General features: G+C 43.5%; 1 protein-coding gene and 1 long non-coding RNA gene across 2 annotated transcripts in view; one reads left to right on the forward strand and one right to left on the reverse strand.

Annotated features, from left to right (window-relative positions):
• Positions 1–2949, reverse strand: part of LOC115208294 (phosphatidate phosphatase LPIN2) — a 37645-nt gene extending 34696 nt beyond the window's left edge. The window contains exon 1 of the mRNA XM_029776234.1: positions 2845–2949. The gene's annotated coding sequence lies outside the window, so the exon portion shown is untranslated. The remainder of the gene's footprint in view (positions 1–2844) is intronic.
• Positions 1970–22388, forward strand: LOC115208295 (uncharacterized). Its single transcript, XR_003881137.1, has 3 exons — positions 1970–2138; positions 11487–11626; positions 22008–22388. It is a non-coding gene; the product is annotated as an uncharacterized LOC115208295 (long non-coding RNA).

The following is a 22388-nucleotide window of genomic DNA, read 5'->3' on the forward strand; positions in this document are numbered from 1 at the left end:
ACTATGGGAGGCGCACAGTACTACACAGAGCCATGACTACATGGAACTCTATTCCACATCAGTTAACTGATGCAAGCAGTAGAATCAGATAATAAAAATAAAAAAAGATAAAAATGCACCTTATGGAACAGCTGGGCCTGTGAAGACACACATACAAGCTCACCTACTCCACACACACACCTACGTTGTAATATTGTTGTATGGTGGTATTATACATTTTGTATTGTAAATATGTAGTGGTGTAATAAAGTTATACGATGTACTGTTGTATCTTTTGTTGTATATGTAAATGCCTTAATGTGTTTGGACCCCAGGAAGAGTAGCTGATGCCTCAGCAGCAGCTAATGGGTGTCCCTAATAAATACATTGTGTACCTCTGATGTATTTTGTATTTCACCTTTATTTAACCAGGTAGGCCAGTTGAGAACAAGTTCTCATTTACAACTGCGACCTGGCCAAGATAAAGCAAAGCAGTGCGACAAAAACACCACAGAGTTACACATGGGATAAGCAGACGTACAGTCAATAACACAATAGAAAAATCTGTATACAGTGTGTGCAAATGAAGTAAGGAGGCAAGGCAATAAATAAGCCATAGTGGCAAAGTAATAACAATTTAGCAATTAACACTGGAGTGATAGATGTGCAGATGATGATGTGCAAATAGAGATGCTGGTTTGCAAAAGAGCAGAAAAACAAAAACAAATATGGGGATGAGGTAAGTAGGTGGTTGGTTGGATGGGCTATTTACAGACGGGCTGTGTACAGCTGCAGCGATCGGTAAGCTGCTCTGACAGCTGATGCTTAAAGTTCGTGAGCGAGGTATAAGTCTCCAGCTTCAGTGATTTTTGCAATTCGTTCCAGTCATTGGCAGCAGAGAACTGGAAGGGAAGGCGGCCAATTGATGCGTTGGCTTTGGGGATGATCAGTGAAATATACCTGCTGGAGCGTGTGCTACGGGTGGTGTCAGAATGGTGACGTCTGCGTAGAGGTGGATCAAAGAATCACCCGCAGCAAGAGTGACATCATTGATATATACAGAGAAAAGAGTCAGCCCGAGAATTGAATCCTGTGGCACCCCAATAGAGGCTGCCAGAGGAACAGACAACAGGCCCTCCAATTTGACACACTGAACTCTGAGAAGTAGTTGGTGAACCAGGCGAGGCAGTCATTAGAGAAACCAAGGCTGTTTAGTCTGCTGATAAGAATAAAGTGATTGACAGAGTCAAAATCCTTGGCCAGGTCGATGAAGACTGCTGCACAGTACTGTCTTTTATCGATGGTAGTTATGATATCGTTTAGGACCTTGAGCGTGGCTGTGGTGCACCCGTGACCAGCTCAGAAACCGGATTGCATAGCGGAGAAGGTACGGTGGGATTCGAAATGGTCGGTGATCTGTTTGTTCACTTGGCTTTCCAAGACTTTAGAAAGGCAGGATGGATATAGGACTGTAACAGTTTGGGTCTAGAGTGTCTCCCCCTTTGAAGAGGGGGATGACCGCGGCCGCTTCCCAATCTTTAGGAATCTCAGACGATACGAAAGAGGTTGAACAGACTAGTAATAGCCGTTGCAACAATGGCAGCGGATAATTTTAGGAAGAGAGGATCCAGATTGTCTAGCCCAGCTGATTTGTAGGAATCCAGATTTTGCAGCTCTATTAGAACAATCAGCTGTCTGGATTTTGGTGAAGGAGAACCAGGGGCGGGGGCTTGGGCCAGTTGCTGCGGGGGGTGCAGAGCTGTTGGCCGGGGTTGGGGTAGCCAGGTGGAAAGCATGGCCAGCCGTAGAGAAATGCTTATTGAAATTGTGTATTTTTTTTTAAAGGGGCATGCATATTTAAGGTGGTGAGGAAAGCACTTTTAAAGAACAACCAGGCATTCTATACTGACTGGTGGAGGGGGTTCAATATCCTTCCAGGATACCCGGGCCAGGTCGATTAGAAAGGCCTGCTCACCTTTGTGCTACATCATTGGTTACAAGCCACCTACTCACAGTGTGTACCTCTGACGTATGTGCTACTAGCATGCATCTGACGTGGACCAAGAAAACAAAGACCATCATGCATGACATGACCTGTAAAAAAACGTAGAGGTGGCATTTGCCAGGATAAAAGTACGAAAATGTATACACTCACTACGGTAAGTCGCTCTGGATAAGAGAGTCTGCTAAATGACTAAAATGTACATTTGATGCCAAAATCCTCGCTCCTTGCAACAATGACTTTGCGATAGTTTATTACATTTAGAGATTGGCCAAAATTCAAACAAACCATTGTTTGGATCAAACAAACGACTAAAATGGGCATATTCAGTATTTTGATTAGATTAATTCGTGTTCAGGGGTTTTTAATAGAAGTTACCTTGAAAGCACTACGCAATTTACATGGGACACTGCTCCAATAAGACGCTACTTCGACTGTTGAACCATTTCAAGCCAGACTTGAACACTGACGCCAGTCAATCGGTTTGTCACATTGTTTCATCGAAACAAAACGCGCAGTTCCAAGTTATGATGACCAACACTCTGTATGTTCAAAACAGCTTACGTTCCGTACTTATCTATAGTTTTCAAACCAAGTGCGTAGCTAAAAGCAGTTGGTGGTGGGTTAGCAGCTAGCCAGCCATCATAGTTGTCAGGGAATTAATATTCTGGACATCAACAACACGATCAACCAAACTCCCCGTCCCTTGCGACGTGGCTGGCTGACATAGCTACTATTAGGTTCGCTTCACAAAAATAAACGTATTAACAATATAAAAGTAAGATTATTTCGCACATCATCTTTCTAGCCATTTAGATGTAATGTTTAACGATACAGTAACGATTATGTTTATTTGATCTTACCTACAAACGGAGTTTCCACAAAATGATGCTTCCTACTTCAGGCGCGTGCGCACACTATTTTCAATGGAAGAACATGCAAGTCAGCGTTTGAGTGATACACTGAAAGTAGCCGGAAGTCGACAAATAAAATCGAGGGAGAGGAGGTACGTATGCACCAGGAGTCGGAAGTTGGCCAAATTGCCAACAGCCTGCCAAATTTGATGGTGGCGGGAAAGATGGCGGAAGCGGAAGCTCAAGCGGATTGTTAATCTAATTGCGGTAGAATCAAGGACAATTAGTGTATTGTCCAAAATTCTTCTTGAAGAATCAATTTGAGCTATCCAAACTGGTGGAGAAAGTGATGGGTAACGTGAAGGCTGTGAGGTGGGCTTGATTTGATTTGTTGTACTTCTGCGGATCAGAAGGAACTTGTGTTGTTTTTTGTTGTTGTTGTTTTGTTTTTTTAACAACAAATCAATACAGGAAGTACATGTGGGAACACGAGTATATATGAATAATATACAATGGACAATTGGGCTAGGGGGTACAATATCACATTACACAAGGACTTTAAGGGACATACATACACTTATAATTCTTACAGCTTTTTTGTTAGTAGAGTATTTGTCTTAAAATACAGTTCAATTTCTTTTTGTAAGGTAAGAAAATGTTTGTTTTTTTGTTTGTAAATTTACATTTGTGAATATGAAATTTGGCCAAAAGAATAATGAAATTAATTACATAAAAATGTTTCAGCTTATTTCTATCGTAGGTAAAGAATCCAAGCAGTACATCTCTCCACAATAGTGTAAGATTTTCATAAATGTGTTCAATTATAAATCTACTGAGGTCTTGCCACAGTTTTCTTACATGAATACAATGCCAAAAAAGATGCAACACTGTTTCTGGGTGGTCATTACAAAAGGAGCAATTTGAGTTGATGTTTTCCTTAAACTTCTTCATATAGTGGTTGGCAGGATAATATTTAGGAATAATTTGAAAGAAAACTTACTTAATTTTGTTAACAAGTAGGTATGTGTGTGGCAACATCCAAACTTTTTTCCAACAGATATTATCAATAAATCCATTCCAATAAGGCATGACATAAGGTATAGATACATCCTGCTGAAACAAGGTTCGTATCGCTCTGTTGTTGAATGGACCAAAAGAGAAACAAATCTTTCCTACTGATGAGTCAACAGGGTCAATGGAAGGTAGGCTCTGAGGGTCAGGTCTTGACATGTTCCTGAATAATAAAGCAACACCTGAGGGAATGGCATCTAAAACAATTGCAAATTCTTTGTGTTACAGGGACCTTGTAAAGTGATAAGAATTCTTTATAACTGAGTAAAAGACCCTCTGCATTTACCAGTTGGCTCACAAATAGGATATTATTTCAGAACCAATATTCTAAAAACCAAATAAGTATTTTTATACAATATATCCTGATTATTCCATATATAATATCTGTGTGGAGAAAAATTATGCTTATAAATTAAGGACCATGACAAGAGAACCTGCTGATGAGAAGCAGAAAGTTTCACTGGAACTTTGTCAATATTATAATTGCAAACCTATGGAAATACCTTGTACAGGACTATTATTTAAAGAATTTGTAAGAAGTTGGGTGATTAATAAAAACAGGTACGGAGAGATAGGACAACCTTTCCTAATAAGGAACTTGTGTTGCTTCTCACCCGATTTGCTAAGTTTGACGTGTCGTGTGTGTGTGTCTCTTCGGAACAGGCAGTGGTGGAAAAAGTACCCAATCGTCATACTTGAGTTAAAGTAAAGATACCTTAATAGAGAACGATAAAAGTAAAAGTCACCCTGTAAAATTCTACTTGAGTAAAAGTATTTTGTTTAAAATATACTTTCGTATCAAAAGTAAATGTAATTACTAAAATATACTTAAGTATCAATAAGTATTCCTTATATTAAGCTAACCAGACAGCACCCTTTTCTTGTTTTTTTATTTACGAATAGCCAGAGGCACACCAACATAATTTACAAACGAAGCATGTGTGTTTAGTGAGTAAGCCAGATCAGAAGCAATATGGATGACCAGGGATGTTCTGTTGATAAGTGTGTGAATGGGACCACTTTCCTGTCCTGCTTAGCATTCAAAATGTAACGAGTACTTTTGGGTGTCAAGGAAAATGTATGGAGTAAAAAGTACATTATTGTCTTTAGGAATGTAGTAAATTAAAAGTTGTCAAAAATATAAATTGTAAAGTACAGATACCCCCCAAAAAACCTGAGTATAAATACTTTAAAGTACTACTTAAGTACTTTACATCACTGGGAACAGGGCACCCCTAAAGGGGGTAATATGGCGTCTAGTGGGAAGTCGATGGTGAAGAGATGAAAAATATTCCTGGAGTGATTGATGCACATTGGATGAATTGTGTGGTGAATTATGAAAAAGTGAAGAGTTCATCTGTTCTTTTGTTTTTTTGATATGGAGTCTCTCCCTATTCAAGTGCAGTTGGGGTATATAAACTACAGAGTCAGAGCATGCAGCATGATCACTGTAAAGCTTTTGGTCATGTTTCAAGTGTTGGCGGAAGGGAGAAACCAGCATGTCCAAGTTGTGGACAAGTTTATATCATGTGTTCTAAAAGTTATGAAAATGTGACATGTTGCAATTGTGGTGGGAACCAGGAAGCCACGTCTTTTGAATGCCTGACAAGGGTGAAAGAAAATGAGGTGGCCAAAGTTAGGCAGCAGCTGTTAAAAGAGTTGAGGGTATGAATGGTGTTCTTGAAGAGTTCATGGTGGTGGATAGATGGTGGTGGATAGGCCTTCACTGCAGGCTGCAAGGGTTACAGATCACTGTGAGATACAGTTACCCGCTACCTCTTATAGCCACAGCGATTGAGTCAATGCACGGGGGTGCTTCTTTTCCAAACTAGATCTCAGGAGCGCTTACAACCTGGTGCGTATCCGGGAGGGAGACGAGTGGAAGACGGCGTTCAGTACTACCTCAGGGCATTATGAGTACCTCGTCATGCCTTGCGGGTTGATGAATGCTCCATCAGTCTTCCAAGCCTTTGTAGACGAGATTTTCAGGGACCTGCACGGGCAGGGTGTAGTGGTGTATATTGATGACATTCTGATATACTCCGCTACACGCGCCGAGCATGTGTCCCTGGTGCGCAGGGTGCTTGGTCGACTGTTGGAGCATGACCTGTACGTCAAGGCTGAGAAATGCCTGTTTTTCCAACAGTCCGTCTCCTTCCTAGAGTACCGCATTTCCACCTCGAGTGGAGATGGAGAGTGACCGCATTTCAGCCGTGCGTAATTGGCCGACTCCCACCACGGTAAAGGAGGTGCTCCGGTTTCTAGGGTTTGCCAATTACTACTGGAGGTTTATCTGGGGTTTAGGTCAGGTAGCGGCTCCCATTACCTCACTGCTGAAGGGGGGACCGGTACGTTTGCAGTGGTCGGCTGAGGCGGACAGGGCTTTTGGTCACCTGAGAGCTCTGTTTACCTTGGCCCCCGTGCTGGCCCATCCGGATCCTTCTTTGGCATTCATAGTGGAGGTGGACGTGTCCGAGGCTGGGATAGGAGCCATGCTCTCTCAGCGCTCGGGTATGCCACCGAAGCTCCGCCCCTGTGCCTTCTTCTCGAGGAAGCTCAGCCCGGCGGAGCGAAACTATGACGTGGGGGACCGGGAGCTGTTGGCTGTCGTCAAGGCTTTGAAGGCGTGGAGACATTGGCTTGAGGGGGCTAAACACCCTTTTCTCATCTGGACTGACCACCGCAATCTGGAGTACATCCGGGCGGGAGACTGAACCCTCGCCAGGCAAGGTGGGCCATGTTTGTCACTAGTTTTTGTTTTCACCCTTTCTTACAGACCAGGTTCCCAGAACGTGAAGGCAGATGCACTGTCCCGGCTGTATGACACGGAGCGGCCCATGGATCCCACCCCCATACTCCCGGCCTCCTGCCTGGTGGCGCCGGTAGTGTGGGAGCTGGACGCGGACATTGAGCAGGCGTTACATGCAGAGCCCGTTACCCCTCAGTGTCCCGCTGGGCGTCTGTACGTTCCGTCTGCTGTCCGTGACCGGCTGATCTATTGGGCCCACACGTCACCTTCCTCTGGTCATCCAGGCATCGGTCGGAAGGTGCGCTGTCTGAGTGGGAAGTACTGGTGGCCCACTTTGGCTAAGGACGTGAGGGTTTATGTTTCCTCCTGCTCGGTGTGTGCCCAGTGTAAGGCTCCTAGGCACCTGCCCAGAGGTAAGCTACACCCCTTACCCGTTCCACAACGGTCTTGGTCGCACCTGTCAGTGGATTTCCTTACCGATCTTCCTCCCTCACAGGGTAACACCACGATCCTGGTCGTTGTGGACCGTTTTTCTAAGTCCTGCCGTCTCCTCCCTCTGCCCGGTCTCCCTACGGCCCTACAGACTGCGGAGGCCTTGTTTACACACGTCTTCCGGCACTACAGGGTGCCTGAGGATATAGTGTCTGATCGGGGTCCCCAGTTCACTTCGAGGGTCTGGAGGGCGTTCATGGAACGTCTGGGGGTCTCGATCAGCCTTACCTCGGGTTTTCACTCCGAGAGTAACGGGCAGGTGGAGAGAGTGAACCAGGATGTGGGTAGGTTTCTGAGATCTTATTGCCAGGACCGGCCGGGGGAGTGGGCGGCGTTCGTGCCCTGGGCAGAGATGGTCCAGAACTCGCTCCGCCACTCCTCCCCCTTCCAGTGCGTACTGGGGTACCAGCCGGTTCTGGCGCCTTGGCATCAGAGTCAGATCGAGGCCCCTGCGGTGGACGACTGGTTCAAGCGCGCGGAGGAGAAATGGGACGCCGCTCATGTTCACCTTTTGCGGGCCATGCTGCGCCAGACAGCCAGCACAGACCGTCACTGGGTCTGGCTCTCGACCCGAAACCTGCCCCTCCGCCTGCCCTGCCGGAAGCTGGGGCCGCGGTTTGTGGGGCCATTTAAAGTCCTGAGGAGACTGAACGAGGTTAGTTACAGGTTGCAGCTTCCCCCCGATTACCGTATTAACCCCTCGTTCCATGTGTCTCTCCTCAGGCCGGTGGTGGCTGGCCCGCTCCAGGAGTCTGAGGTGCGGGAGGTTCCTCCGCCCCCTCGAGGGGGCCCCGGCGTATTCCGTTCGCTCCATACTGGATTCGAGGCGTTGGGCGAGGGGCATTCAGTACCTTGTGGAGTGGGAGGAGTACGGTCCGGAGGAGAGATGCTGGGTTCCGGTGGAGGACGTGTTGGACCCTTCAATGCTGCGGGAGTTCCACCGTCTCCGTCTGGATCGCCCTGCACCTCGCCCTCCGGGTCGTTCCCGAGGCCGGTGTCGGTGCGCTGCTGGAGCTGCGCGTCAAGGGGGGGGGGTACTGTCACAACTTCCACCAAAGTTGGTTCCTCTCCTTGTTCGGGCGGCGTTCGGCGGTCGACGTTGCCGGTCTTCTAGCCATCGCTGATCCACCGTTCATTTTCCATTTTATTTTGTCTTGTTTTCCCACACACCTGATTTACATTCCCTCGTTACTTGTCGTGTATATAACCCTCTGTTCCCCCCATGTCTGTGTGCGAAATTGTTTAATGTCAGGCTGTCACGCTTCCGGCTGGTGTGCGCCAGGTTTTGTTTTGTACCCGTGCTTTGTGGCAGCCGGTACTTTGTACTTGGTTGTGTGTACTTTGTGCTGCCTCTTGTTCTTTGGGCATTTGTTTTTGTGACGCGGTTGCGTTCTGTTCAAATATTGCCCCAGTAAAGTGCTTTGTCCACTCATCTCTGCTCTCCTGCGCCTGACTTCCATGCACCAGCTACACCTACCGTTTGACAGCCGTCCTCCCCTCTGCAGTTTCCACTGGTTAATATACTGGCAAGTTCGATGGCAAGTTTGATGTGTTATTAGCCAACTAACATTAGGTATCTAGCTAACATACCGGTCCATACAAGCAACTGCTGTAATGATATGCGGTTCATAAGGCTAGTGTAGATAACAAATTGTCAGCCAACATAACATGTAACGTAATTTAAAAGTCATTACTTTATTACATTGCTAAATATTTTCTTAACATTTGCCATAATTTGTGAAAGCAAGGGATTTGAATCTGCTCTCATCGGACTTCAGCAGTACATTTTCCTCCATTTTCTTTTAATCTGAAAATATTGTGAAGCCACGCCCATTTTCTGAAGAATTGCATTATAGGCCCTAAAACCAACTGACATTAAATGTGAAGAATGATACATTTGCAACTGTTGGCCATCAAGTATGCTATTACTTTCTATGCCATTGTAGGCTACTGTAACCTACCATTTGATACAATAAATATGTTGAAATAAGTAATTGCAAATCAATATGTGCCACTTATGTACAGTAGCCTACCTGGAGCTGGCAAACGGATTTAATAAATAGCCTATAACTTCAGTTTATTGTTGTTGTAGCCTTGTTATTATATAATTATTAATGTCCATGTTTGTTTAGTTAATTCAATTGGAAGTTATCAGTTGGGATCATGATCACAGCTCTATCGCAAATGTATCATTCTCCACATTTTAATGTCAGTTTCATTGTGGACTTTTCCATGAAAGTAGTTGTTGGCCTATCAAGGGCTATAGGCTACATGCTCAGCAAACCAGCAAAAAGTTGAATTGCAATTATAAACCAAGATTTTAGTCAGTAGCCTATGCCTATTGAAATAACAATTAAACTCGAAAATAGGCCATTTATAATTGTTTGTAGTCAACATCTTGCACATTAATAATGGTACAATTTCCTGAAAATAGCCTAACATTCATTTTTTGAAGTTCATCCAAGTGTTTTTTGCAGAGGTTTCAAGATCTTCTGTCCAACTTTCATTACTCAAACTCTCCGGTCGGATTTATCTATAGTTATGCACATGCACAAACAGAATTTATTGCCAATTATAAACTCGGTGGTTTGAGCCCTGAATGCTGATTGGTTGAAAGCTGTGGTATATCAGACCGTGTACCACAGGTATTACAAATAATTACTTTTTACTGTTTTAATTACGTTGGTTACCAGTTTATCATAGCAACAAGGCACCCTTAGCCATGGTATATTTGCAATATACCACACCTCATCTGGCCTTATTAATATTCGCAGTCAAAGCAAGTTAAATCGATATTGATGGAAAATGAGCTGGTGCGTTTCATAAGGGAAAATGACATTTTCTTTAGCGACATATTCTTAAGCTCGCAATAATTATTATTTTGATGGAAAACCTAATTTTGCTTAGCCTACATCATTACAAATTCCGTCGATATTCCTTCTTAATTCGCTCATAACGTTATGGAAAAATGGCAAATAGCTAGGTTACCGTCCAAGTTTTTTACAGATTTTGATGTGAGTATTCTAAAATCTAAATAAAACAATATGCACATTTTCCAGAGATGTTTCCATCAAAGGGAAATGTAACATTTTATGTAAATCTAAGGTTGTAAAAGTAGGCCAGATTTTTTTTTACAATACTTTGCACTTGAATTTGACGTTTATTTGACGATCGATGCAAAAGTTATTGTGGGAAAGAGTTTAAAATGCAATTTTATATGATTCGATTATTTCTATCAAATCAACACTTTACTTTATCTGCCTGGTCCCCAACAAAAACATTTGCTTTTGAAAGATCCTTCAGAATAATCAGAGAGGATTGGAAATTGTTGTCAAGGTTTTACGGCAAAAGTCTGTTTAAATAGGCTAATGGTGATTGTCTGTTGAATGTCTACTATAAAACCTACTTTACCTTGGTGCAGCACCGAACATATCATCGGTGACTCGCCAAGTTTACTTTGATATATGATGGTTATTATATCAATATTTGCACATAAAGGCATTTCCACTGCCATTTCTCGCATAATTAATTTTATCAACACAAAAAGATCCCACCATGTCAAATGAAAAAATTGTCTGTTAGCATTTATAAAATTGTACCGGAATTTGAAGTTTCCTTTGTTTCCATCGTGACTTTTTTTCATGGGTATGGTAATTCATCTGCATGAAATGGTTGGATGGAAAAGTGGTTAGAAGCCGACGTGGCGTTCGTCTTTGCTTTGCCGATGAAGTGCATGCTATCGAAATTCGCCCAGATAGCAAAAAATGTCCCCCGCTTGCTATTTATTAACCGATGTTGCTACGCCAAAGGCTATAAATTCCTACCGCCTGCGGGCGAGTGGAGTTTGCCGCTCAAGATGTGATTTGCGTCTCTGCCGTTAAGCCTCCAATCAGAGGACAGCTATATGCCCTAGGCAAGCTCAAATCTCAAATTCTGCCACCGTCCAGCTAACCTACCACCATCCAGCTAACCACAGCCAGCCAGAGACTGCAAGCTGTTTGTGTTGTGATCTATAAACCTTAGCCTAAATTATTTAGTGATTTCAATTTGATTTGATTTATTTGCCAATTTAAAAACAAAACAACCACACACGAGGAAACAATTGATTCAAATAATTGAGGATGACACAAAAGTGATACACAGTTTATAGCCATTAACACATGACCTATGGCCTCTGGAACATACAGTACAGACATTCATAATTGTTTTAGGGGGAACAGTCAATTTTGCATCACGTTTGTATGTGGCTATATGTAATTATATTTAACGATTATTTTTACTTGTTGTTTAAGACCTTGTGCAATTAAAATGTAACTCGGTGTTCTTACATTGTGTATAGGTGTCTTTCATAAGAACTCCAACCCAGGATGCCACAGACAAGGGGGTCCAGATTCAGATCACCCGTTACCTGAAAGGGGCCTCCGATCGTGAAGACGGGACAAGGTGGCGCAGAGGGGAGAGGGATCCGCTGCATTGAGGGTCAGCATTAAGTCTCGGACCACCTATCTAAAAGCCAGCCTCTATCCCCAAGCCACAAAACGAATCTAACAGTTGAACCCTGGGCTGACTACTGCACCCTACCACACACGTACCATTTATTTATATTCTGTACACACTTAAATCACTTTAGTCAACCGGACCAATGCAATAGTTATGTTTTTATTGTATTTTATTTCACCTTTATTTAACCAGTTATGCCAGTTGAGAACAAGTTCTCATTTACAACTGCGACCTGGCCAAGATAAAGCAAAGCAGTGCGACAAAAACAACATCACAGAGTTACACATGGGAATAAACAAACATACAGTCAATAACGCAAAAGAAAAATATACAGTGTGTGCAAATGTAGTAAGAGTAGGGAGGTAAGGCAATATATAGGCCATAGTGGCAAAATAATTACAATTTAGCATTAACACTGGAGTGATTGATGTGCAAGTAGAGATACTGGGGTGCAAAAGAGCAAAAAATAAATAACAATATGGGGATGAGGTAGTTGGGTGGGCAATTTACAGATGGGCTGTGCACAGGTGCAATGATCGGTAAGCTGCTCTGACAGCTGATGCTTAAAGTTAGAGAGGGAGATATGTCTCCAACTTCAGTGATTTTTGCAATTCGTTCCAGTCATTGGCAGCAGAGGACTGGAAGGAAAGGCGGCCAAATGAGGTGTTGGCTTTGAGGATGACCATTGAAATATGCCTGCTGGAACGCGTGCTACGGGTGGGTGTTGCTATGGTGACCAGTGAGCTGAGATAAGGCGGAGCTTTATCTAGCAAAGACTTATAGATGACCTGGAGCCAGTGGGTTTGGCGATGAATATGTAGCGAGGACCAGTCAACGCATACAGGTCGCAGTGGTGGGTAGTATATGGGGCTTTGGTGACAAAACGGATGGCACTGTGATAGACTGCATCCAATTTGCCGAGTAGAGTGTTGGAGGCTATTTTGTAAATGACATCGCCGAAGTCAAGGATTGGTAGGATAGTCAGTTTTACGAGGGTATGTTTGGCAGCATGAGTGAAGGAGGCTTTGTTGCGAAATAGGAAGCCAATTCTAGATTTAACTTTAGATTGGAGATGCTTCATGTGAGTCTGGAAGGAGAGTTTACAGTCTAGCCAGACACCTAGGTATTTATAGTTGTCCATATATTCTAAGTCGGAACCGTCCAGAGTAGTGATGCTAGTCGGGTGGGCAGGTGCGGGCAGAGATCGGTTGAAGAGCATGCATTTCGTTTTACTAGCATTTAAGAGCAGTTGGAGGCCACGGAAGGAATGTTGAATGGTGTTGAAGCTCGTTTGGAGGTTTGTTAACACGGTGTCCAAAGAAGGGCCAGATGTATACAGAATGGTGTCATCTGCGTAGAGGTGGATCGAAGAATCACCCGCAGCAAGAGCGACATCATTGATATACACAGAGAAAAGAGTCGGCCTTTAGAATTGAACCCTGTGGCACCCCCATAGAAACTGCCAGAGGTCCGGACAACAGGCCCTCCGATTTGACACACTGAACTCTATCTGAGAAGTAGTTGGTGAACCAGGCGAGGCAGTCATTAGAGAAACCAAGGCTGTTGAGTCTGCCGATAAGAATACGGTGATTGACAGAGTTGAAAGCCTTGGCCAGGTCGATGAAGACTGCTGCACAGTACTGTCTTTTATCGATGGTGGTTATGATATCGTTTGGGACCTTGAGCGTGGCTGAGGTGCACCCATGAGCAGCTCGGAAACCAGATTGCATAGTGGAGAAGGTACGGTGGGATTCGAAATGGTCAGTGATCTGTTTGTTCACTTGGCTTTCGAAGACTTTAGAAAGGCAGGGCAGGATGGATATAGGTCTAGAGTGTAAATATACAAAATGTTAAATAAGACTCAATTAAATTAGGTACAAAAGATAGGTACAAAATGTCACCTAACATATATTTTCATTATAATTCTATGCTGCTAATACAAACCGTATCCATACTATATGCCTGTAGACTATTTTAGTTGTATCTTATTTTCTTTGATCTGCATGTTTCTTTTGTACCTCATTTAATTGAGTCTTATTTAACGTTTTTTTTTGTATATTTACAATGTTGATTAATATGTCACTTTTGTTGCCCTTTTCACTGTGTGAGAAGCCTGTAAATAAATAATAACATTTGATTTGACAAAATGTATTTTTTGTCACTTGTTGATCCAGGACTACCCCTCATTATCTGATATATTTTAGACACACAATCATTTAGAGTACTTGTAAATACACACCGTTTTTCAAATGGACATGGCATCCAATGTATCTTAAATATATAAAAATAAGTGGCGAATGGGAGTAGGCACTTCTCTGGCTTGATGCTGAAAAAGCATTTGCCTCGGACTGGCAGCTGTAGTGTCGCAGGTCGGGAGAAGGGCGGGTTGGCTGCGTAAGGAAAGCGGCACGTGAACGGCAGGAGCACCACCTCCGCTTGACAAAGCAGCGGGTGCCCCGTGAATGAGGCAATGGGCAAAAAATCTGCCGCATGACCACTGGAGGGACACCGGGCTCCCGATTGTTCGTTGCTAGCTGGGGATCCACTTCTACATGAAGCGGAACATGATGCCCATGGTCCAAGGAATGAATATCCTGATGAAATTAGATACCAGCCCAAGCTCTTTCTAACATTCACAAGACTTTTGTATTTTTGTGATGGTTTTCTCAAAATATAACCAGGTGCATAGGAGGAGTGTTGACTGGCATTGAAGCTCATTTGGAGGTTTGTTAACACAGCGTCCAAAGAAGGGCCAGAAGTATACAGAATGTATTTCGGAATTTGTGCTACAGGATGCAAATTTATGTTTGAAAAAACTAGCCTTTGCTTTCCTAACTGACTGTGTATATTGGTTCTTAACTTCCCTGAAAAGTTGCATATCGCGGAGGCTATTCGATGCTAATGCAGTACGCCACAGGATATTTTTGTGCTGGTCAAGGGCAGTCAAGTTTGGAGTTAACCAAGGGCTATATATACAGTCAAACTTAGATGCATAAGTACTGGTCTGAAGTGAGTTCTAAAAGGCTGTTCCTTACATAAAGTCTTATATACTGCTATCTAAACCTACATCAACATGATTCATTGGATCGGTTCCTACATGTGACTGTCTCCGTCTCCTATCCTGACTTAAAGTACGTATTGTGGGCATTCTGCCAGGTGTGTGCCTTTCCAAATCATGTCCAATCAATTGAATTTACCACAGGTGGACTCGAATAAAGTTGTATAAACATCTCAAGGATGATCAATGGAAACAGGATGCACCTGAGCTCAATTTCGAGTCTCATAGCAAAGGGTCTGAATACTTATGTAAATAAGGTATTTCTGTTTTTAAATTTTTATTAATGTGCAAAAAAATCTAAAAACCTGTTTTCACGTCGTTATTACGGGGTATTGTGTGTAGATTGCTGAGGATTTTTATTTATTTAATCAATTTTTGAATAAGGCTGTAACGTATAACAAAATGTGGAAAAAGTCAAGGGGTGTGAATACTTTCCGAAGGCACTATATATTGTCGCAAGTAGGATATTTCACTTATTTTTGTCAGCAATTTGCACATGTAGGTCTATGTAATTTGATAAAGATATTTTACATTTTTAAATAGTCATCCACCCAAAACAGTAAACTATTTTGAAGCTATTTTGAAAGGCAAGAAGATTAATACATTACAATTATATATTTTACTTTATAAGGACTGAATGCTAAGTTAAGGCTACCAAGCTTGCTAGGACAGAACAGATACAACTTCAATTAGCACTGAAGTGTGAAGTGAGAGGTGTCAAAGCCTTTGAGGCCAAAAATGTCAGGAGAGTCTCACAGCCTACCCCACCTAAATCCAGAGGCCTTTGAAGCCACCTCGCGCTATTCAGAGACCATCCCCTAGCATTTTCTACAATGAATCTCCCTCCCTCTTCTCCCAAGTGGGTGTGACACCTACTACCATTGCCTGCTGCACTGCTGCTTGGATTCCATCTGGCGATCTGTTCACCGTCTGCCCTGGCCTGTCTCCCCCTGTCTGGTACAGGTACCCCGCCACACTCCCCCCTCTCTCCCTAGCTTTCGCTTGCCTCCAGCACATACTCACTGTTGGGGCGAGTGACTCTGAACAATGGCTAGCCCCAAGTCGTTATATTTTTTTATTGTGCTTTATGCTATTTGCCTCATGACTCCTGCGTGCTTTGTTGACTATACACTTGTTGCTTGTTTACCCAACCGTGGGACAGACTGTTTGTTCCCACACTCGGGACTCTGACTCTATTGGTTACACGGATTCTTGGCCCCCCATCCTAATCTAACCACCTCTGGATGTGTCACTGCAACCTTAAAGGTCCTCAATGATGTCACCATTGCCCTAGATTCTAAGCAATGTTGTGCTGCTATTTTTATTGACTTAGCCAAAGCTTTTGATATGGTAGACCATTCCGTTCTTGTGGGCCGGCTAAGGAGTATTGGTGTCTCTGAGGGGTCTTTGGCCTGGTTTGCTAACTACCTCTCTCCAAGAGTGCAGTGTATAAAGTCAGAACATCTGCTGTCTCAGCCACTGCCTGATACCAAGGCTCGATCCTAGGCCCCAAGCGCTACTCAATTTACATCAACAACATAGCTCAGGCAGTAGAAAGCTCACTCATCCACTTATATGCAGATGATACAGTCTAATACTCAGCTGGCCCCTACCCGGATTTTGTGTTAAACGGGCTACAACAAAGCTTTCTCAGTGTCCAACAAGCTTTCTTTGCCCTTAACCTTGTTCTGAACACCTCCAAAACAAAGGTCATGTGGTTTGGTAAGAAGAATGCCCCTCTCCCCACAGGTGTGATTACTACCTCTGAGGGTTAGAGCTTGAGGTAGTCACCTCATACAAGTACTTGGGAGGATGGCTAGATGGTACACTGTTCTTCTCTCAGCATGTATCAAAGCTGCAGGCTAAGGTTAATTCTAGATCTGGTTTCCTCTATCGTAATCGCTCCTCTTTCACCCCAACTGCCAAACTAACCCTGATTCAGATGACCATCCTACCCATGCTAGATTACGGAGATGTAATTTATAGATCGGCAGGTAAGGGTGCTCTCGAGCGGCTAGATGTTCTTTACCATTCAGCCATCAGATTTGCCGCCAATGTTCCTTATAGGACACATCACTGCACTATATACTCCTCTGTAGACTGGTCGTCTCTGTATACCTGTCGGAAGACCCACTGATTGATGCTTATTTATAAAACCCTCTTAAACCTCACTCCCTCCTATCTGAGATATCTACTGCAGCCCTCATCCTCCACATACAACACCCGTTCTGCCAGTCACATTCTGTTAGAGGTCCCCAAAGCACACACATCCCTGGGTCGGTCCTCTTTTCAGTTCGCTGCAGCTACCGACTGGAACGGGCTGCAATAAACACTCAAACTGGACAGTTTTATCTCAATTTCTTAATTCAAAGACTCAATCATGAACACTCTTACTGACAGTTGTGACTGCTTCATGTGATGTATTGTTGTCTCTACCTTCTTGCCCTTTGTGCTGTTGTCTGTGCCCAATAATGTTTGTACCATGTTTTGTGCTGCTACCATGCTGTGTTCTCATGTGTTGCTGCAATGCTATGTTGTCTTAGGTCTATCTTTATGTAGTGTTGTGGTGTCTCGCTTGTCGTGATGTGTGTTTTGTCCTATTTTTAAAACATTTTTTAGATTCTTTTAATCCCTCGTCCCCGCAGGAGGCCTTTTGGTAGGCTGTCATAGTAAATAAGAATTTGTTCTTAACTGACTTGCCTAGTTAAATAAAGGTTCAATCAAATTAAATAACATAAAAAATTAAGAATCGATTTAAGTTTAGATTGAGTATTTGAATGCTGCCAGAGCCAGTTTACCTCTGAAAATAACACAAGGTCTTCGGACCTCGAGGAGTAACATTAGGCTCCTTAAGAGTACATCTTGGGCTAGGCCATAGCAAGGTATCTGCTTTAGTTTTCAAGATGATCTATCTCCGCCAAGGGTAGAGCTGTTTTTTTACATATTGTGTATATTTATTTCTTCTGAACACATTTCCTTTTGTTGGCAATGTCAATACTTGCCATTTTTTTATAAATACTTGTATGTTTCGCTAGCTAGACAGGAAAACGCCTCTAAGTACTAAATTGTAAACCAATCAAAACTCATGTACTATCCATGGCACTATCTCTGCTGATCATGTCTGTGAATCACTTTATTCATATCTAAGGTGGTAGATAGATAGCAATAGAGGGCGGGAGGAAGTGAGATGATGCGAAAGCGTAAGAATGGCGCTGTTAAGATCATAGATTTGTCTCCTGAGTATAGACCTTAGTTCAAGCTGTACATACCTACATCTCCTGTTTACAAACCAAGTAATATGACTTGTACTGTAGGTCTTCATGCTCTCTTGAGAACCTTGACAATCTCGAAATGGAGTCAGACGGCAGTGAAAAGCGCTCTTAGGTTGAGCCAGTCCAGGATGAAGTGGGCCTACTTGCGGCGACAGGTGTAGTGGAGACTTCCAATGTTTGCCCTGAGCCGGTAGGAGTGAGATGTTTGGAAAGAATGGATTCCTGCTTTTTGGCTGACCCATACATTGTGTCAGGCTGGGTAAAGGACAAACTGGCAATGGTTACATCTGTGAACATTTCGAGAAGTGGAATTGCTTCGATTTTTTTTTTTGTGTATCCGCCTCTCAGAGGAAGCAGGCGCTTCGAGTCACGTGGCTCGGGGCTCAACCTCATGAGAGCCAGTTTCATCATAGCACTTGATGGTTTTTGCGATTACACTTGAAGAAACGTTCAAAGTTCTTGATATTTTCCAGATTGACTGACCTTCATGTCTTAAAGTAATGATGGACTGTCATTTCTCTTTGCTTATTTGAGCTGTTGTTCTATATACCACCCCTACATTGTCACAACACACCTGATTGGCTCAAACGCATTAAGAAGAAAATAAATTCCACAAATTAACTTTTAACAAGCCACACCTGTTATTTCAAATGCATTCCAGGTGACTACCTCATGAAGCTGGTTGAGAGAATGCCAAGAGTGTTCGAAGCTGTTATCAAGGCAAAGGGTGGCTACTTTGAAGAATCTCAAATATAAATATACTTATATTTAACACTTTATGGTTACTACATGATTCCATTGGTGTCATTTCATAGTGTTGATGTCTTAACTATTATTCTACAATGTAGAAAATAGTAAAAATAAAGAAAAACCATGGAATGAGTTGGTGTGTCCAAACTTTTGACTGGTACTGAATTTGTTTTTTGCAATTCGTATAATATGTTACGAATCCAATTTGTACTATATGTAAAAAATGTGTTGTGCTTAAGATCCTGGAGTGCATCTTTAAGTACCGGTACTTTAGTTTACACCACTGCTGATAGCATCCCAACCCACCATATTTCAGCCTGCACAAACCCTGTGATATGTTAGCCAACTGAAAACCGATCTCCTCATTGACACAACTCTGCTTAGATCGCCATTGTTTCGTTTACTAGTTTAGCGAGCTGGCTAATGCTGTCGCTACTGGCAAGTACTGAACTAGCTAGCAATATTTAGCTATTAATGTTAATTATAAACTGTGTGGTTCGAGCCCTGAATGCTGATTGGTTGACAGCCGCGGTATATCAGACCGTATACCACGGGTATGACAAAACTTTTATTTTTACTGCTCTTATTATATTGGTAACCAGTTTATAATAACAATAAGGCACCTCTGGGGTTTGTGGTATATTGTCAATACCACGGCTTAGTGCTGTGTCCAGGCACTCCATGTTGTGTTGTGGCCATATACCACACCCCCTTGGGCCTTATTGCTTAATTAAGTATACATACCTTCTTAATCATATAATTTAAAGCCGTTCTCCAATTTTCTTTTCAGTACTGACGTTTTGGCTATGGCAATTCTATTGACATCGATTACGGTTAACTTAGGCAACTCCTGAAGGCACAGAGAGAAAACCTCCACGCACTGAACGATGACTTCCGGATGCGCCTGAAATAGTGGGTACTGTTTAATAAAAACGGACGTAACGTTCTACAACGAGCCTATAAAGGGATGGAGTCTGATACCCAGGCCAAAGACAAGCTTTTGTTTCAAATTCGTAAAAGCTTATGAGCGTAATGGCATCAATGGGTTCACAAACGGTTCACATAAATGGTTTAACAATTTAAACTATTTTCTTAAACAGTGTATTTGACAATGGGTAAATTGCTTTAACCATCAATTAAAAACATTTGTACACACATTAATAAACAGTTCTGGTTAAAATTGAGAGATAATCATTTTTGCTGGTCAAATTGTAAGCTTGGTTGAATAATGGTTTATAAATGCACTTAAAATGGTCATGAGACAAACTCTTATTCCATCATGTAACCTTGCACTGCTGAAGAACATTCTCACTTTTGGATGTGATGCATTGGTGCCATTATTTATTTATCCCAGGAATTAAGGCATGTCAAGGAATTAAGGCTTAATGTCTGCCAATCTGCGCAACATGCTCGAAATAATGATGACCTCGAATGTGTTCCTTTGTAAAAACAATGGGGTCGAGAAGAAGGTCAGTGTGCAAAATCCAGACAGGATAGATTGCCACAAAATTAAAAAAAGTGGTAGTGTACTGTCCTCTCAGACAACAACGTCAAGACAGGAGAGAGAATTCTGCTGTACGATTTAGCATAGGAAGTTAGCTATCTAGCTAGCATTTGCCAGCTACCTAGCCAAGTGTTGGCTGGCTAGCTAGCTAGCTGGCTAACTGTAGCTAGCTAGATAGCTAACAAACGTAGCCTCGGCCGGCCCGTCGGGCTCCCGCACCTCGGCCGGCCCGTCGGGCTCCCGCGCCTCGGCCGGCCCGTCGGGCTCGCCCAGGTGGGATGCCGAGTGGCTCCCCAAGAGATGTCCAACTAACGTGTGCTACCTAGCTAGTGTTGGCTCCCAACCTTTGTCAAAGCTAGCTAGGTAGCACACGTTAGCTGCCATTTTTGTTAATATTTACCATAGCAGATTGTACAGAATAGACTTTCCATGCCATCTTTTCCGTGTTTATTGTATTAGCTAGCACACTAGCTAGCTAGTTTTCTAACTTTGACTAGCTAGCTAAGTTACCTAACCTAAAGCTGGTAAATAGCTACGCTATGGTTGCTACTCACTAGCTAACTACTGTAGCGAGCTAGCTGGCCTCACCTTTGTGTGAAGCTATCCACAATAACGGTTCTTCTTCTTCTTCTTTATGATTTGGTTGGCGGATCGCCGCGGCTCGTCGGGCTCCCGCGCCTCGGCCGGCTCGTCGGGCTCCCGCGCCTCGGCCGGCTCGTCGGGCTCCCGCGCCTCGGCCGGCTCGTCGGGCTCCCGCGCCTCGGCCGGCCCGTCGGGCTCTCGCGCCTCGGCCGGCCCGTCGGGCTCGCCCAGGTGGGATGCCGAGTGGCTCCCCAAGAGATGTCCAACTAACGTGTGCTACCTAGCTAGTGTTGGCTCCCAACCTTTGTCAAAGCTAGCTAGGTAGCACACGTTAGCTGCCATTTTTGTTAATATTTACCATAGCAGATTGTACAGAATAGACTTTCCATGCCATCTTTTCCGTGTTTATTGTATTAGCTAGCACACTAGCTAGCTAGTTTTCTAACTTTGACTAGCTAGCTAAGTTACCTAACCTAAAGCTGGTAAATAGCTACGCTATGGTTGCTACTCACTAGCTAACTACTGTAGCGAGCTAGCTGGCCTCACCTTTGTGTGAAGCTATCCACAATAACGGTTCTTCTTCTTCTTCTTTATGATTTGGTTGGCGGATCGCCGCGGCTCGTCGGGCTCCCGCGCCTCGGCCGGCTCGTCGGGCTCCCGCGCCTCGGCCGGCTCGTCGGGCTCCCGCGCCTCGGCCGGCTCGTCGGGCTCCCGCGCCTCGGCCGGCTCGTCGGGCTCCCGCGCCTCGGCCGGCTCGTCGGGCTCTCGCGCCTTGGCCGGCCCGCCGGGCTCACCCAGGTGGGACGCCGGTTGGCACCCCTGGGCGGGAGGTCATTCACGTCTGAACCCGCTCCCCCCTTCTGGTGTTCGAGGTCGCCAGGCTGCTTATCATTACGCACACCTGTCACCATAGTTCCGCGCATCAGAGCTTCATCGGACTCACCAGGACTCCATCACGTTATTAATTACCTCCCCTATATCTGTCACTTCCTCAGTTTCTTTCCTGAGTCAGCATTAATGTCGTTATGTGTCTCTTGTCCAGACGCTGTTCGTGTTTTGTTTCCTGTCTGTTTATTCATTAAATATTCACTCCCTGTACTTGCTTCTCGTCTCCTAGCGTCTGTCCTTACAAGTATAAGGTAACATAGTGTCTAATGCTAATTTGTCATACATTCTTCTTCTCCTCTACCACAGATTTCCACAAGGTCTCAGACTCCAGGATGGGAAAATGCTTACAAGAAAGAAACATATTAAGATAGAGACAGTTGTTGATTTCCATTATTACTTGTAACGTACATTTAAAAAAAGAAAAATTGAATCACCACTAGAGTAGTTATTTCTGTTATCTTTGTTTAATGTAATTAATCTAATTATTAATCTAAAAATAAAAATCCTTATTATTTTGTAAGAAATGTAAGTACTTTTTGCATGTTAAAGTTGACTAAAGTAGAAGCTAATGTTTGTAGGTATTTTCACTTGGTAATTAGTAGTAGGCCTAAATCCTGTGTAACACCTAGTAACTAGATTGTAATATCTGCATAAATACATGTACTCTGTGGTGTACTAGTGTGTTTA

This window comes from Salmo trutta, chromosome 14, assembly GCF_901001165.1.
Source record: "Salmo trutta chromosome 14, fSalTru1.1, whole genome shotgun sequence".
Classification (NCBI taxonomy): Eukaryota; Metazoa; Chordata; class Actinopteri; order Salmoniformes; family Salmonidae; genus Salmo; species Salmo trutta.